The sequence below is a fragment of the Palaemon carinicauda genome, chromosome 20 (genome assembly GCF_036898095.1).
Source record: "Palaemon carinicauda isolate YSFRI2023 chromosome 20, ASM3689809v2, whole genome shotgun sequence".
In the NCBI taxonomy this organism is placed as follows: Eukaryota; Metazoa; Arthropoda; class Malacostraca; order Decapoda; family Palaemonidae; genus Palaemon; species Palaemon carinicauda.
The window spans coordinates 12,324,074-12,339,896 of NC_090744.1; the positions used below are offsets into that span (position 1 = coordinate 12,324,074).

The 15,823-nt window shown below is 43.7% G+C and overlaps 2 long non-coding RNA genes across 4 annotated transcripts in view; one reads left to right on the forward strand and one right to left on the reverse strand.

Annotated features, from left to right (window-relative positions):
• The window catches only part of LOC137660148 (uncharacterized), a 228,757-nt gene that overhangs the window by 74,245 nt on the left and 138,689 nt on the right, over positions 1-15,823 (forward strand). The gene's annotated exons all lie outside the window — the stretch shown is intronic.
• Positions 1-15,823, reverse strand: part of LOC137660149 (uncharacterized) — a 45,981-nt gene that overhangs the window by 5,494 nt on the left and 24,664 nt on the right. For all 3 annotated transcript variants that reach the window (XR_011047631.1, XR_011047630.1, XR_011047632.1), the window contains exon 2: positions 12,321-12,428. This is a non-coding gene — a long non-coding RNA (uncharacterized lncRNA). The remainder of the gene's footprint in view (positions 1-12,320; positions 12,429-15,823) is intronic.

The window sequence follows — 15,823 nt, forward strand, 5'->3', positions numbered from 1 at the left end:
AACTGGAGTTGTTTTATAAAAACAAAGAACTATTAGACATTTATACACAGAAACTTCACCACTTAAAAGGAAAGAGGAAGGACTGTTAGAAAGAATTATGAGGAATGTGACTTTTATTGCTGAAATATCACTACTAGAAAGGGGGGAGAGAAGATATTTGACAGTGTGTGCTACATGTAATGTAAAAGATATGGCTAGGGAAGCTCGTCTGAGATATTAACCCTTTTACCCCCAAAGGACGTACTGGTACGTTTCACAAAACCCATCCCTTTACCCCCATGGACGTACCGGTACGTCCTTGCAAAAAAATGCTATAAAATGTTTTTTTCCTTATTTTTGATAATTTTTTGAAAAAATTCAGGCATTTTCCAAGAGAATGAGACCAACCTGACCTCTCTATGACAAATATTAAGGCTGTTAGAGCAATTTGAAAAAAATATACTGCAAAATGTGCTGAGGAAAAAATAACCCCTTGGGGTTAAGGGTTGGAAATTTCCAAAGAGCCTGGGGGTAAAAGGGTTATGATCATGTAATAAGAAGGTAGGTGGTAGAACCAGTCAAGAGAAACAAGAAAATGCTAATGATGGGATGATGAGTGTAGGGCATCAGCACATCAGATAGATGGATCTGGTGAAGAGAGAGATGAGTGGGATGGGACTAGGAGAAAAGTTAACCATTTTACCCCCAGGCTCTTTGGAAATTTCCAACCCTTAACCCCCAAGGGGTTATTTTTTCCCCAGCACATTTTGCAGTATATTTTTTTTCAAATTGCTCCAACAGCCTTAATATTTGTCATAGAGAGGTCAGGTTGGTCTCATTCTCTTGGAAAATGCTTGAATTTTCTCAAAAAATCATAAAAAATATGAAAAAAAAAAAAAAATTTATAGCATTTTTTTGCAAGGACGTACCGGTACGTCCATGGGGGTAAAGGGATGAGTTTTGTGAAACGTACCAGTGCGTCCTTTGGGGGTAAAAGGGTTAAAAGGAATAGAAGCAGATGAAGAGAGTTGACTCAAGAAACAGACACTGTTATACAGTGGAATAAAAGGGTAGAAAGAAGATGGCAAAGCAAGAAAACAATGGTAAGGACCAAGAAAAACATAAGAATCAATAGAGCAGCTTTTTTTGGGGGGACTTTCAGAAAAAATATGGATAACTATAAGAAAACAAGACACCTTCTACTAAGAATAAAAAAAAAGGGAAGACTAATGAGGATTTGCAATAAAAATGTTATTTTTATTAATAAAATAAATTTTTGAATATACTTACCCGATAATCATGTAGCTGTCAACTCCGTTGCCCGACAGAATTCTATGGAGGGATACGCCAGCTATCACAATACTAGAAGGGGGTGTATTTACCAGCGCCACCTGTGGCCAGGTACTCAAGTACTTCTTGTTGACACCTCCTCAATTATTCCTCGGTCCACTGGTTCTCTATGGGGAGGAAGGGAGGGTCGATTAAATCATGATTATCGGGTAAGTATATTCAAAAATTTATTTTATTAATAAAAATAACATTTTTCAATATTAAACTTACCCGATAATCATGTAGCTGATTCACACCCAGGGGGGTGGGTGAAAAACCAGTGTACAAGACTAAAGGATAGCTAAGTATCCCGTATTTCATATAATCAGTTATCCACAATAACAATGAAATAATAAGTACCTGGTAAGGAAGTCGACTTGAACCGTTACTCTGCCTTTAATAAGATCGTCTTCCTTACTGAGCGCAGCGTTCCTCTTGGGAGGCTGAATCAACTCAAAGGTGCTAAAGTATACAGGGCTGCAACCCATACTAAAGGACCTCATCACAACCTTTAACCTTGGCGCTTCTCAAGAAAGAATTGACCACCCGCCAAATCAACAAGGATGTGGAAGGCTTCTTAGCCGACCGTACAACCCATAAAAAGTATTCAAGAGAAAGGTTAATAAGTTATGGGATTATGGGAATGTAGTGGCTGAGCCCTCGCCTACTACTGCATTCGTTGCTACGAATGGACCCAGGGTGTAGCAGTACTCGTAAAGAGACTGGACATCTTTGAGATAGAATGATGCGAACACTGACTTGCTTCTCCAATAGGTTGCATCCATAACACTCTGCAGAGAACGGTTCTGTTTGAAGGCCACTGAAGTAGCCACAGCTCTCACTTCATGTGTCCTTACCTTCAGCAAAGCAAGGTCTTCTTCCTTCAGATGGGAATTTGCTTCTCTAATCAGAAGCCTGATGTAGAAAGAAACTGAGTTCTTAGACATTGGTAGAGAAGGCTTCTTGATAGCACACCATAAGGCTTCTGATTGTCCTCGTAATGGTTTTGACCTTCTTAGATAGTACTTAAGAGCTCTAACTGGGCAAAGTACTCTCTCCAGTTCGTTCCCCACCATGTTGGACAGGCTTGGGATCTCGAACGACTTAGGCCAAGGACGGGAAGGAAGCTCGTTTTTAGCCAAAAAACCGAGCTGCAAGGAACATGTAGCCGTTTCAGATGTGAAACCTATGTTCCTGCTGAAGGCGTGGATCTCACTTACTCTTTTACCTGTTGCTAAGCACACGAGGAAAAGAGTTTTAATGTGAGGTCCTTAAAAGAGGCTGATTGGAGCGGTTCAAATCCTGATGACATTAGGAACCTTAGGACCACGTCTAGATTCCAGCCTGGAGTGGACAACCGACGTTCCTTTGAGGTCTCAAAAGACCTAAGGAGGTTCTGTAGATCTTTGTTGGAGGAAAGATCCAAGCCTCTGTGGCGGAAAACCGCTGCCAACATACTTCTGTAACCCTTGATCGTAGGAGCTGATAGGGATCTTACGTTCCTTAGATGTAACAGGAAGTCAGCAATCTGGGTTACAGTGGTACTGGTTGAGGAAACTGCATTGGCCTTGCACCAGCTTCGGAAGACTTCCCATTAAGACTGATAGACTCTGAGAGTGGATGTCGTCCTTGCTCTGGCAATCGCTCTGGCTGCCTCCTTCGAAAAGCCTCTAGCTCTTGAGAGTCTTTCGATAGTCTGAAGGCAGTCAGACGAAGAGCGTGGAGGTTTGGGTGAACCTTCTTTACGTGAGGTTGACGCAGAAGGTCCACTCTAGGAGGAAGAGTCCTGGGAACGTCGACCAGTCATTGCAGTACCTCGGTGAACCATTCTCTCGCGGGCCAGAGGGGAGCAACCAACGTAGCCGTGTCCCTTTGTGAGAGGCAAACTTCTGAAGTACCCTGTTGACAATCTTGAACGGCGGGAATGCATACAGGTCGAGAAGGGACCAATCCAGCAGAAAGGCATCCACGCGAACTGCTGCTGGGTCTGGAATCGGAGAACAATACAAGAGGAGCCTCTTGGTCATCGAAGTAGCGAATAGATCTATGGTTGGCTGACCCCACAGGGCCCAAAGTCTGCTGCAAACATTCTTGTGAAGGGTCCACTCTGTGGGGAAGACCTGACCCTTCCGGCTGAGGCGATCTGCCATGACATTCATATCGCCCTGAATGAGCCTCGTTACCAGCGTGAGCTTTCGATTTTTTGACCAAATGAGGAGGTCCCTTGCGATCTCGAACAACTTCCTCGAATGAGTCCCTCCCTGCTTGGAGATGTAAGCCAAGGCTGTGGTGTAGTCGGAGTTCACCTCCACCACCTTGTTAAGCTGGAGGGACTTGAAGTTTATCAAGGCCAGATGAACTGCCAACAACTCCTTGCAATAGATGTGAAGTGTCCTTTGCTCCTGATTCCATGTTCCCGAGCATTCCTGTCCGTCCAGTGTCGCACCCCAGCCCGTGTCCGATGCGTCCGAGAAGAGACGGTGGTCGGGGGTCTGAACAGCCAATGGTAGACCTTCCTTGAGAAGAATGCTGTTCTTCCACCACGTTAGAGTAGACCTCATCTCTTCGGAAACAGGAACTGAGCCCGTCTCTAGCGTCATGTCCTTTATCCAGTGAGCAGCTAGATGATACTGAAGGGGGCGGAGGTGGAGTCTCCCTAACTCGATGAACAGGGCCAGCGATGAAAGTGTCCCTGTTAGACTCATCCACTGCCTGACTAAGCATCGGTTCCTTCTCAGCATGCTCTGGATGCATTCTAGGGCTTGGAAGATCCTTGGGGCCGACGGACAAGTCCGAAAAGCTCGACTCTGAAGATCCATACCCAAGGAGACAATGGTCTGGGATGGAACGAGCTGAGACTCCTCAAAATTGACCAGGAGGCCCAGTTCCTTGGTCAGATCCATAGTCCATTTGAAAATCTCCAGACAGCGACGACTTGTGGGAGCTCTTAAAAGCCAGTCGTCTGACGGAGCCGGACACAAGATCATGATACTGCTGCACAGTCTGTAAACTGTCAATCATGGGCAAGCGAGGAAGTACAGTGACAACCCGAATCTGTCTAGACTGTCTGGGTCGTACAGACAACTCCTTAACGGGTTGCTGAGGTTGCCGCACTGCGTCACAACAAGTCCCTTCTGTTGGTTGTTGAACGTCTTCCCCGTGACACATTGACTCCGTAAACAAAAAATCCTCTAACAAGGACTAAGCTTGGACTGCATGTCATGCAACACAGCTCAAGGTCTATGGGAGCAGGTGTGGTAACAGACGGGATTAGCGGCTGAAGTGGAACCATTACCTTCCCTGTAAGCATGTATGCTTAAATTAAAGTCCATAAGAGGTTATGCAGCTAAAGGCTCCCTCCAAATGACAGAGTCCTCAAGGGAATATCAGAAGGAGGGAGAAAAGAACTTTCTCATCTACAGGGACCTTATCCTAGAAAAGCTAAGTTCTCTGAGTGAGGGTTCACTGGTGCAAAAGCAGCAGACTAGAAGGCAACGTTATGAAACTGCTTGACAGTCTAGTGAGTTGGCAACAACCCAAGATGTGTTGAGAAGCATGCGGTAAGGTATGCAGAGCATGATGTATGCAGAGTATGCTGTATGCAGAGCATGCTGTATGTAGAGCATGTTGTATGCAGAGCATGCTGAATGCAGAGCATGCTGTATGCAGAGCATGTTGTATGCAGAGCATGCTGAATGCAGAGCATGCTGTATGCTGAGCATGTAGTAAGCAGAGCCTGCTGTAAGCAGAGCCTGCTGTAAGGAAAGCAGAGCGTGTGCATTGCGTTTAACATTCTCAGAAATTCCATGACCAGTGCTAGAGTGCTTTATGCATGCTTGCATGGGGTTTAAACCATGGTATGAAAATGGAGGTAAGGTATGCTGAACAGCAGAGTCAGAACGAGCTGGAACAACAATAGTTGTGGTTTCCTCTTCAAGACTCCGATGAGGGAACACCTGAGGCTCAGTCTGCAAAGGCTGAATAAAAGACAAGCAGAAGGAAGGCGCATGGGTGGAGGAGGCTGACTCCTAGCATGAGTGATTGAACCCAAGGGTGCGCTTGCTGAGCGGTTGGCGGAAGCGGAGTAGCAAGTTCCAGTTCCTGTGGTGTGAGCGGAGCGCGATGAGGAAGAGGCTGCGCAGAACAAGGTAAATGTCTCGCAAGCTGAGGCTCCTGAGGCGCAAGGCTAAGGTGTTGTGGTGCTTGCCTTGTGGAGGGTTGAGCTCGCTGCAGCGAGAGCTGAGGAGACTGACTCATGGACGGGAGAGGTTGTTGTACCTCAACCGAGTGTTGCATCACTGGTGGAGCAGCAAGTGGAGGCGGAGGAAGAGAGGTATAATCCTCCTGATCCCAATGTAAAGGTTGCCTTAAGGAAGGCGGAGGCTGAACACCACAGGGAACAGCAAACTCAGCACGTGGCTCAACATCGTACGCCTGGCAGGTGGAACTGCTGGCAGGTGGTACTGCGATCAGGCGGAGCGAATGTAGGTGGAGGGAGTGTAGGCGGAGGCGGAGGAGCAACACTCTCAGCCCGACACTCACGCATCAAGTCCGAAAGCTGTGCTTGCATGGACTGTAGTAGAGTCCACAACATCGTACGCCTGGCAGATGGTACTGCGATCCGGCGGAGCGAGTGTAGGTGGAGGGAGTGTAGGCGGAGGCGGAGGAGCAACACTCTCAGCCCGACACTCACGCATCAAGTCCGAAAGCTGTGCTTGCATGGACTGTAGTAGAGTTCACAACATCGTACGCCTGGCAGGTGGTACTGTGATCAGGCGGAGCGATCATAGGCGGGGGGGAGTGTAGGCGGAGGCGCAACACTCTCAGCCCGACACTCACGCATCAAGACCGAAAGTTGTGACTGTATGGACTGCAGTAGAGTTAACTTGGGGTCGGCAGACACTAAGTTCTGCTGAGGTAAAGCCTTAACAGCAGAGATCTGTTGTGGCAGAACCTTACTCCTCTTAGGCGGAGTGTAATCAACTGATGACTGAGGAGAGTCAGAGCTAACCCAATGACTGCATTCGGGTTGTGAACTTTAACTTCGTACGTCTGGCATAGGTCTGGACTTAACGTTTAAGAGGTCTTGAGACCTGAGACCAGCGTTACTCTGCCTTTATTTTCTCCCCTAATCTCTTCTGCAGACGAGCAAAATAAGGGCTCAATCGTCTGCGGGTGGGAGTGACGGTCTCGGTAAGACACGCCCACAACCACCGAGAATACTTCTGTGCGCCGATCAAGGCCTGCTGAACCCTTATGCCCTTCGACATTGCTTCTCCCCTGGGCTTGGGAGCTTGCAAGAGGTCCCGGACTGGGAGGACGACTGGCGCGCACAAAAGTACCCTCACGCACTAATCACTTATCACTTTGATTACTGTTTGCACTTATTTCACTGAACTCGAAACTTTAAGTGGTTTGTACCTGAAATACGCAATTCTATCCTTTCTCAAAGTTAGTAATTGCGAAAACAGAATTACAATGTAACAGAAAAATCTAATGAAAGATAATTCAGTGGTTGGAAAGAGACTAAACACTAGATCACTCTAGAAACGTTTAGTTTCTTCCCCTAAAGAGACTAGGGAGAAGAGCAAAAACGATAACGACGTTACTCGTACGCCTGGCAGGCTTGAATGAAACGTTTATCCTCTTTCTCCCTCCGTCTCTATCTCTCTCTCTCTCTCTCTCTCTTGACTTAGAACCTGAGAGAAGAGCCCAAACATATATATCGTTAAAACATATTATTGTTAAAGGAAAAAACTGAAAAGTTCCTTTATTAGGATCAAAACCATTAAGTAAAGAAAGAATGAACAAAACGCTAGACACGGTTACTCTTACTGCAACGTGAAACCGTGAACATTCTTTCTCTATCGTAACGATAGAGTGCAAGTTGAACGTTCTGAACGTCAACAACTGCAGAGACAAAACAAAACGTTAGTTCAACTTTGAAAACAGTACGAGACTGTCAAAGAAAATCTTTCAAACTCTGTGGCGGAAATAGCATAATATGTTAACAGGTAAAACCGAAATGACGGGCTCAAAGTTTATTAACTTCGGTAAAAGACCGCCTACTATTAGGAAGGTCGAATATAAACAAATATAAAAATTAATTTTAATGAGTTTATAATAAAAGGAAGTTAATCGAAGAGGCCTATAAGAGGCGGAGAGATATAAAATAAATCTATAACTTTCGTTAAGCAAAATTAAGAAAGAGAGTCTATACTCTCTTAGACACCAACACTTCCGTCTAAGGGAAGGGTCGGCCATTGAAAGGTGAACGAGAGTTCAAACTCTCTCGTCACCATAATTAATCCAATTAATTCCAAAAGCTAACTAAGCTAATATAGAAGTTTCCAGTAAAGCGACAGCCGAAATCAAAGAGAAATACTTCACCAAAGTCGTGAAAATACTCCAAGAACATAAGCGTATCCCAGAACGTCTTGCCGGAAGCACGACAGAGGAATAATTGAGGAGGTGTCAACAAGAAGTACTTGAGTACCTGGCCACAGGTGGCGCTGGTAAATACACCCCCTTCTAGTATTGTGATAGCTGGCGTATCCCTCCATAGAATTCTGTCGGGCAACGGAGTTGACAGCTACATGATTATCGGGTAAGTTTAATATTGAAAAATAGATTTACAGCAATTCTATGTAAACGTAGTCAATGAAAAAACTAAAAAAAAAAACATTGAATTATATTCCAATGAACACCAGGAACTAATATAAGGGAAAGATGGCTAGATAAGGTTGGTACAAATGGATTATGATAATAGAAAATATAATGAAGCAAAGTGAACTCGGTTGAGTCCCTTGTTAGGCTGGGAGGAACGTAGAGAGTAGAGGTCCCCTTTTTGTTTTTGTTTCTTTGTTGATGTCGGCTACCTCCCAAAATTGGGGGAAGGGCCTTGGTATATGTATGTATGTATAATGAAGCAATGAACAAAGGAATAGAAATAAAAAGTATAGGTAAAGTTACGAAAGTATGGAACTATTATCAGGTAATATCGATAGCTAGTGGTATAACAGCAAATATCAGTGATGGTATAGAAAGAAATTCCGTAACTGATCATGGGATTACCCTCTTAAGCTATCAAACATTACAAGTACTATAGTCAATTTCTTTTAGCGATACAGATTTGCACCGACTCGCAGCGGTGCCCTTTTGGCTCGGAAAATTTTCCAGATCGCTGATTGGTTAGAATTATCTCGTCCAACCAATCAGCGATCAGGAAACTTTTCCGAGCTAAAAGGACACCGCTGCGAGTCGGTGCAAATCTGCATCGCTAAAAGAAATTGACTATAGTGGACCTTTTTGCATGTGTGGCCTAAAATCTGACAACCTTAGCCTCTTCGTATATGTGTCCTGGATATGCCCTTGACAAACTTAGCCTTGAAAATGGCATGTGAGAGAGAGAGAGAGAGAGATATTCAAAACACTTAATAAAATATATGTAGTTCATTGTAGATAAGTGTATTTTGAACAAGAATGATTAGATAAGGTGACTTATGTGCCAATATTTACTGAAAATAGTACAATTACTATGGACAAAATTGTACACTATGAATATTAAGATATGGGGAGTTTCAAACATTGAATATGCATTCTGGAAAATACAATTGAACTGTTTTAAGACAAGGTTTGTCAAAATGGGAAAGCTTGAAGAATATCTGCAAGTCCTTGTCTGTAAAGTATAAATGAACAGTGTGAAATAGTTGATTAATTGATTGTGTCTTGATGCCTGAGACCCAGAAAGAAAAAAAAATGGAATACCTGTAAAAAATGGGCTGTAAAAATGTTGAAAAATGACAGAGGCTTGGTTTGAAGTTAAGCAACGTAAGTAAGGGACCATGTGCATTCTTGAGAAGTACTTATTTGAGAGGGCTGTAAAAAGGTTAAAAAATGACAAAGGCTTGGTTTGAAGTTAAGCAACGTTAGTACAGAGACATATGCATGATTGGGAAGTACTTATTGAGAGGGCTGTAAAAAGGTTAAAAAATGACCAAGGCTTGATTAAAGTTCATTAACGTAAGTAAGGGGCTGTGTGCATGCTTAAGAATTACTTATTGAGAGGGCTGTAAAAAGGCTGAAAATAACAAAGGCTTGGTTTGAAGTTAAGCAATGTAAGTAAGGGGCCATGTGCATGCTTGAGAATTACTTATTGAGAGGGCTATAAAAAGGTTAAAAAATGACAAAGGCTTGGTTTGAAGTTAAGCAATGTAAGTAAGGAACCATGTACATTCTTGGGAATGACTTATTTGAGAGGGATGTAAAAAGGTTAAAAAATGACAAAGACTTGGTTTGAAGTTAAGCAACGAAAGTAAGGGACCATGTGCATTCATGAGAAGTACTTATTTGAGAGGGCTGTAAAAAGGTTAAAAATGACAAAGGCTTGGTTAAAGTTCATTAACATAAGTAAGGGGCCGTGTGCATGCTTGAGAAGTACTTATTTGAGAGGGCTGTAAAAAGGCTGAAAAAATGACAGAGGCTTGGTTTGAATTTAAGCAACGTAAGTAAGGGACCATGTTCATTCTTGGAAAATACTTATTGAGAGGCCTGTAAAAAGGTTGGAAAATGACAGAGGCTTGGTTTGAAGTTAAGCAACGTAAGTAAGGGACCATGTTCATTCTTGGAAAATACTTATTGAGAGGCCTGTAAAAAGGTTGGAAAATGACAGAGGCTTGGTTTGAAGTTAAGCAACGTAAGTAAGGGACCATGTTCATTCTTGGAAAATACTTATTGAGAGGCCTGTAAAAAGGTTGGAAAATGACAGAGGCTTGGTTTGAAGTTAAGCAATGTAAGTAAGGGACCATGTGCATTCTTGAGAAGTTTTGTAAAAAGGTCGAAAAATAACAAAGGCTTGGTTAAAGTTCATTAACGTAAGTAAGGGGCCGTGTGCATGTTTGAGAATTACTTATTGAGAGGGCTATAAAAAGGTTGAAAAATGACAAAGGCTTGGTTTGAAGTTAAGCAGCGTTAAGTAAGGGTCCATATATTGTGCATGCTGTGGAGGTATCTATTAAAGAGGTCTGTACCAAAGTGATAAAAGTGACAAAATCGTGGATGAAGTTAATCTGCGTTAAGTATGAGTATGAATGTGGCCATGTGCATGTTGTGAGAAGTACTTATTGATGAAGTTGATCACTGTACAAAATGACCATGTTGATATTTTGGGAAATACTTATTGAAAGCAATGTGAGAAAGTGATAACGCCTCGATGGAGTTAATTATCATGTGAGGTCATGTGCAAGTTGTAGGGAATTATTTATTGTGAATGTACTGTAGCTATAAAGTGAGAAAAGTGAAAGAAGATGGAGAAGTTAATCAACATAATTATGTGGGTATATGCATGATGCGAGAAGTACTCATTAAAATAATAATAAGAAAAGTGACAAAAGGCTAGGTGAAGTTAATCAATGTAAGTAAGAGGTCTTTGAAAATAAAATTTTGAGGAAAATCACGGGACCCATTCTTGACCAAGAAACTCTGGAATGGAGAATTCGCCACAATTTGGAAACAAGACATAGAACATAGCAACCACACATCAACCAGGTTGTAAAGTCAAGGAAGATTCGATTAGCTGATCATATTGCAAGAAGGGAGGACGCACGTAAACCCAAACAAATACTAACAGTTGATGTCATGGGACGGAGACCTTTGGGAAGGCATAGAAAGAACTGAAAGAGAATCTAAAGATAGCTAGGATAAATGGATCCATGGATGGATTTAGCATAAGATAGAGGAGGTAGGAGACGTCTTTCGAGAGCGGTCATGAGTCAACAAGTGGCTCAAAGACAAATTTAGTAGAGTAGTAAGAAAAGTGACAAAAGCTGGGATGAAATTAATGAATGTGCGAAGTGACTTTTATAATTTTTTTCACTTTCTCATTGCATTATAAATAAGTCCACCCCTAAACATCCACATGGTCACTTCGTACATACATACTTACATATACCAAGGCACTTCCCCCAATTTTGGGGGGTAGCCCACATCAACAAAGAAACAAAAACAAAAAGGGGACCTCTACTCTCTACGTTCCTCCCAGCCTAAAAAGGGACTCAACCGAGTTCAGCTGGTACTCCTAGGGTGTCACAGCCCACCCTCCCACATTATCCACCACAGATTCAGCATTATGAAGCTTCATCTGTGGTGGATAATGTGGGAGGGTGAAGCTGAATCCGTGGTGGATAATGTGGGAGGGTGGGCTGTGACACCCTAGCTTTACCAGCTGAACTCGGTTGAGTCCCTTGTTAGGGTGGGAGGAATGTAGAGAGTAGAGGTCCCCTTTTTGTTTTTGCTTCTTGTTGATGTCGGCTAGCCCCCAAAATTGGGGGAAGTGCCTTGGTATATGTATGTATGTATGTACGAAGTGACCATGTGGATGTTTAGGGGTGGACTTATTGCTAACGCAATGAGAAAGTGAGAAAAGTTATAAAAGTCTAGATGAGGTTAATCAACTAAGTATGGTGCCTGGTAAATGTTGTGGGATGTACTTATTGAAAGGGTAGTTATAGAGTGGGAAAGGACAAAATTCTGGGTATAGAGTAATTATTATGTGGCTATGTGAATGCTGATGTACTTACTGAAAGTGTAGCGAGAACTGATATATGCCTGGATGAAGTTAACCCTTTTACCCCCAGGCTCTTTGGAAATTTCCAACCCTTAACCCCCAAGGGGTTATTTTTTCCCCAGCACATTTTGCAGTATATTTTCTTTAAATTGCTCTAACAGCCTTAATTTTTGTCATAGAGAGGTCAGGTTGGTCTCATTCTCTTGGAAAATGCCTGAATTTTCTCAAAAAAATTATCAAAAGTATGAAAAAAAAAATTTTTATAGCATTTTTTTTGCAAGGACGTACCGGTACATCCATGGGGGTAAAGGGATGGGTTTTGTGAAACGTACAAGTACGTCCTTTGGGGGTAAAAGGGTTAAGAATTATATGATACGTCAATAGCCTAAAAAGCACGAGTGTTCGAATTTCAACTATTTTTTTTTCTTTTATCTAGGCAACCACTTACCTTTATTTACTGCAGCATACTATCTTCATAGAGTCATGTGACTTGAAGATGGGCTCTTGAGCCACGGTCCAGGAAGAATTTCGTCATCTTGATGAGTATGATCAACGTCTGAAAAAGGAAATAAATTAATATTCTTGTAATTTTAGCTATCATTACATTCATTCATTAAATACAAAAAAATGAGAGAGAGAGAGAGAGAGAGAGAGAGAGAGAGAGAGAGAGAGAGAGAGAGAGAGAGAGAGAGAGAGAGAGAGAGAGAGAGAGAGAGATTTGATATGTTATTTTTATTAATAAAATAAATTTTTGAATATACTTACCCGATAATCATGTAGCTGTCAACTCCGTTGCCCGACAGAATTCTATGGAGGGATACGCCAGCTATCACAATACTAGAAGGGGGTGTATTTACCAGCGCCACCTGTGGCCAGGTACTCAAGTACTTCTTGTTGACACCTCCTCAATTATTCCTCGGTCCACTGGTTCTCTATGGGGAGGAAGGGAGGGTCGATTAAATCATGATTATCGGGTAAGTATATTCAAAAATTTATTTTATTAATAAAAATAACATTTTTCAATATTAAACTTACCCGATAATCATGTAGCTGATTCACACCCAGGGGGGTGGGTGAAAAACCAGTGTACAAGACTAAAGGATAGCTAAGTATCCCGTATTTCATATAATCAGTTATCCACAATAACAATGAAATAATAAGTACCTGGTAAGGAAGTCGACTTGAACCGTTACTCTGCCTTTAATAAGATCGTCTTCCTTACTGAGCGCAGCGTTCCTCTTGGGAGGCTGAATCAACTCAAAGGTGCTAAAGTATACAGGGCTGCAACCCATACTAAAGGACCTCATCACAACCTTTAACCTTGGCGCTTCTCAAGAAAGAATTGACCACCCGCCAAATCAACAAGGATGTGGAAGGCTTCTTAGCCGACCGTACAACCCATAAAAAGTATTCAAGAGAAAGGTTAATAAGTTATGGGATTATGGGAATGTAGTGGCTGAGCCCTCGCCTACTACTGCATTCGTTGCTACGAATGGACCCAGGGTGTAGCAGTACTCGTAAAGAGACTGGACATCTTTGAGATAGAATGATGCGAACACTGACTTGCTTCTCCAATAGGTTGCATCCATAACACTCTGCAGAGAACGGTTCTGTTTGAAGGCCACTGAAGTAGCCACAGCTCTCACTTCATGTGTCCTTACCTTCAGCAAAGCAAGGTCTTCTTCCTTCAGATGAGAATTTGCTTCTCTAATCAGAAGCCTGATGTAGTAAGAAACTGAGTTCTTAGACATTGGTAGAGAAGGCTTCTTGATAGCACACCATAAGGCTTCTGATTGTCCTCGTAATGGTTTTGACCTTCTTAGATAGTACTTAAGAGCTCTAACTGGGCAAAGTACTCTCTCCAGTTCGTTCCCCACCATGTTGGACAGGCTTGGGATCTCGAACGACTTAGGCCAAGGACGGGAAGGAAGCTCGTTTTTAGCCAAAAAACCGAGCTGCAAGGAACATGTAGCCGTTTCAGATGTGAAACCTATGTTCCTGCTGAAGGCGTGGATCTCACTTACTCTTTTACCTGTTGCTAAGCACACGAGGAAAAGAGTTTTAATGTGAGGTCCTTAAAAGAGGCTGATTGGAGCGGTTCAAATCCTGATGACATTAGGAACCTTAGGACCACGTCTAGATTCCAGCCTGGAGTGGACAACCGACGTTCCTTTGAGGTCTCAAAAGACCTAAGGAGGTCCTGTAGATCTTTGTTGGAGGAAAGATCCAAGCCTCTGTGGCGGAAAACCGCTGCCAACATACTTCTGTAACCCTTGATCGTAGGAGCTGATAGGGATCTTACGTTCCTTAGATGTAACAGGAAGTCAGCAATCTGGGTTACAGTGGTACTGGTTGAGGAAACTGCATTGGCCTTGCACCAGCTTCGGAAGACTTCCCATTAAGACTGATAGACTCTGAGAGTGGATGTCGTCCTTGCTCTGGCAATCGCTCTGGCTGCCTCCTTCGAAAAGCCTCTAGCTCTTGAGAGTCTTTCGATAGTCTGAAGGCAGTCAGACGAAGAGCGTGGAGGTTTGGGTGAACCTTCTTTACGTGAGGTTGACGCAGAAGGTCCACTCTAGGAGGAAGAGTCCTGGGAACGTCAACCAGTCATTGCAGTACCTCGGTGAACCATTCTCTCGCGGGCCAGAGGGGAGCAACCAACGTAGCCGTGTCCCTTTGTGAGAGGCGAACTTCTGAAGTACCCTGTTGACAATCTTGAACGGCGGGAATGCATACAGGTCGAGATGGGACCAATCCAGCAGAAAGGCATCCACGCGAACTGCTGCTGGGTCTGGAATCGGAGAACAATACAAGAGGAGCCTCTTGGTCATCGAGGTAGCGAATAGATCTATGGTTGGCTGACCCCACAGGGCCCAAAGTCTGCTGCAAACATTCTTGTGAAGGGTCCACTCTGTGGGGAAGACCTGACCCTTCCGGCTGAGGCGATCTGCCATGACATTCATATCGCCCTGAATGAGCCTCGTTACCAGCGTGAGCTTTCGATCTTTTGACCAAATGAGGAGGTCCCTTGCGATCTCGAACAACTTCCTCGAATGAGTCCCTCCCTGCTTGGAGATGTAAGCCAAGGCTGTGGTGTAGTCGGAGTTCACCTCCACCACCTTGTTAAGCTGGAGGGACTTGAAGTTTATCAAGGCCAGATGAACTGCCAACAACTCCTTGCAATAGATGTGAAGTGTCCTTTGCTCCTGATTCCATGTTCCCGAGCATTCCTGTCCGTCCAGTGTCGCACCCCAGCCCGTGTCCGATGCGTCCGAGAAGAGACAGTGGTCGGGGGTCTGAACAGCCAATGGTAGACCTTCCTTGAGAAGAATGCTGTTCTTCCACCACGTTAGAGTAGACCTCATCTCTTCGGAAACAGGAACTGAGCCCGTCTCTAGCGTCATGTCCTTTATCCAGTGAGCAGCTAGATGATACTGAAGGGGGCGGAGGTGGAGTCTCCCTAACTCGATGAACAGGGCCAGCGATGAAAGTGTCCCTGTTAGACTCATCCACTGCCTGACTAAGCATCGGTTCCTTCTCAGCATGCTCTGGATGCATTCTAGGGCTTGGAAGATCCTTGGGGCCGACGGACAAGTCCGAAAAGCTCGACTCTGAAGATCCATACCCAAGGAGACAATGGTCTGGGATGGAACGAGCTGAGACTCCTCAAAATTGACCAGGAGGCCCAGTTCCTTGGTCAGATCCATAGTCCATTTGAAAATCTCCAGACAGCGACGACTTGTGGGAGCTCTTAAAAGCCAGTCGTCTGACGGAGCCGGACACAAGATCATGATACTGCTGCACAGTCTGTAAACTGTCAAACATGGGCAAGCGAGGAAGTACAGTGACAACCCGAATCTGTCTAGACTGTCTGGGTCGTACAGACAACTCCTGAACGGGTTGCTGAGGTTGCCGCACTGCGTCACAACAAGTCCCTTCTGTTGGTTGTTG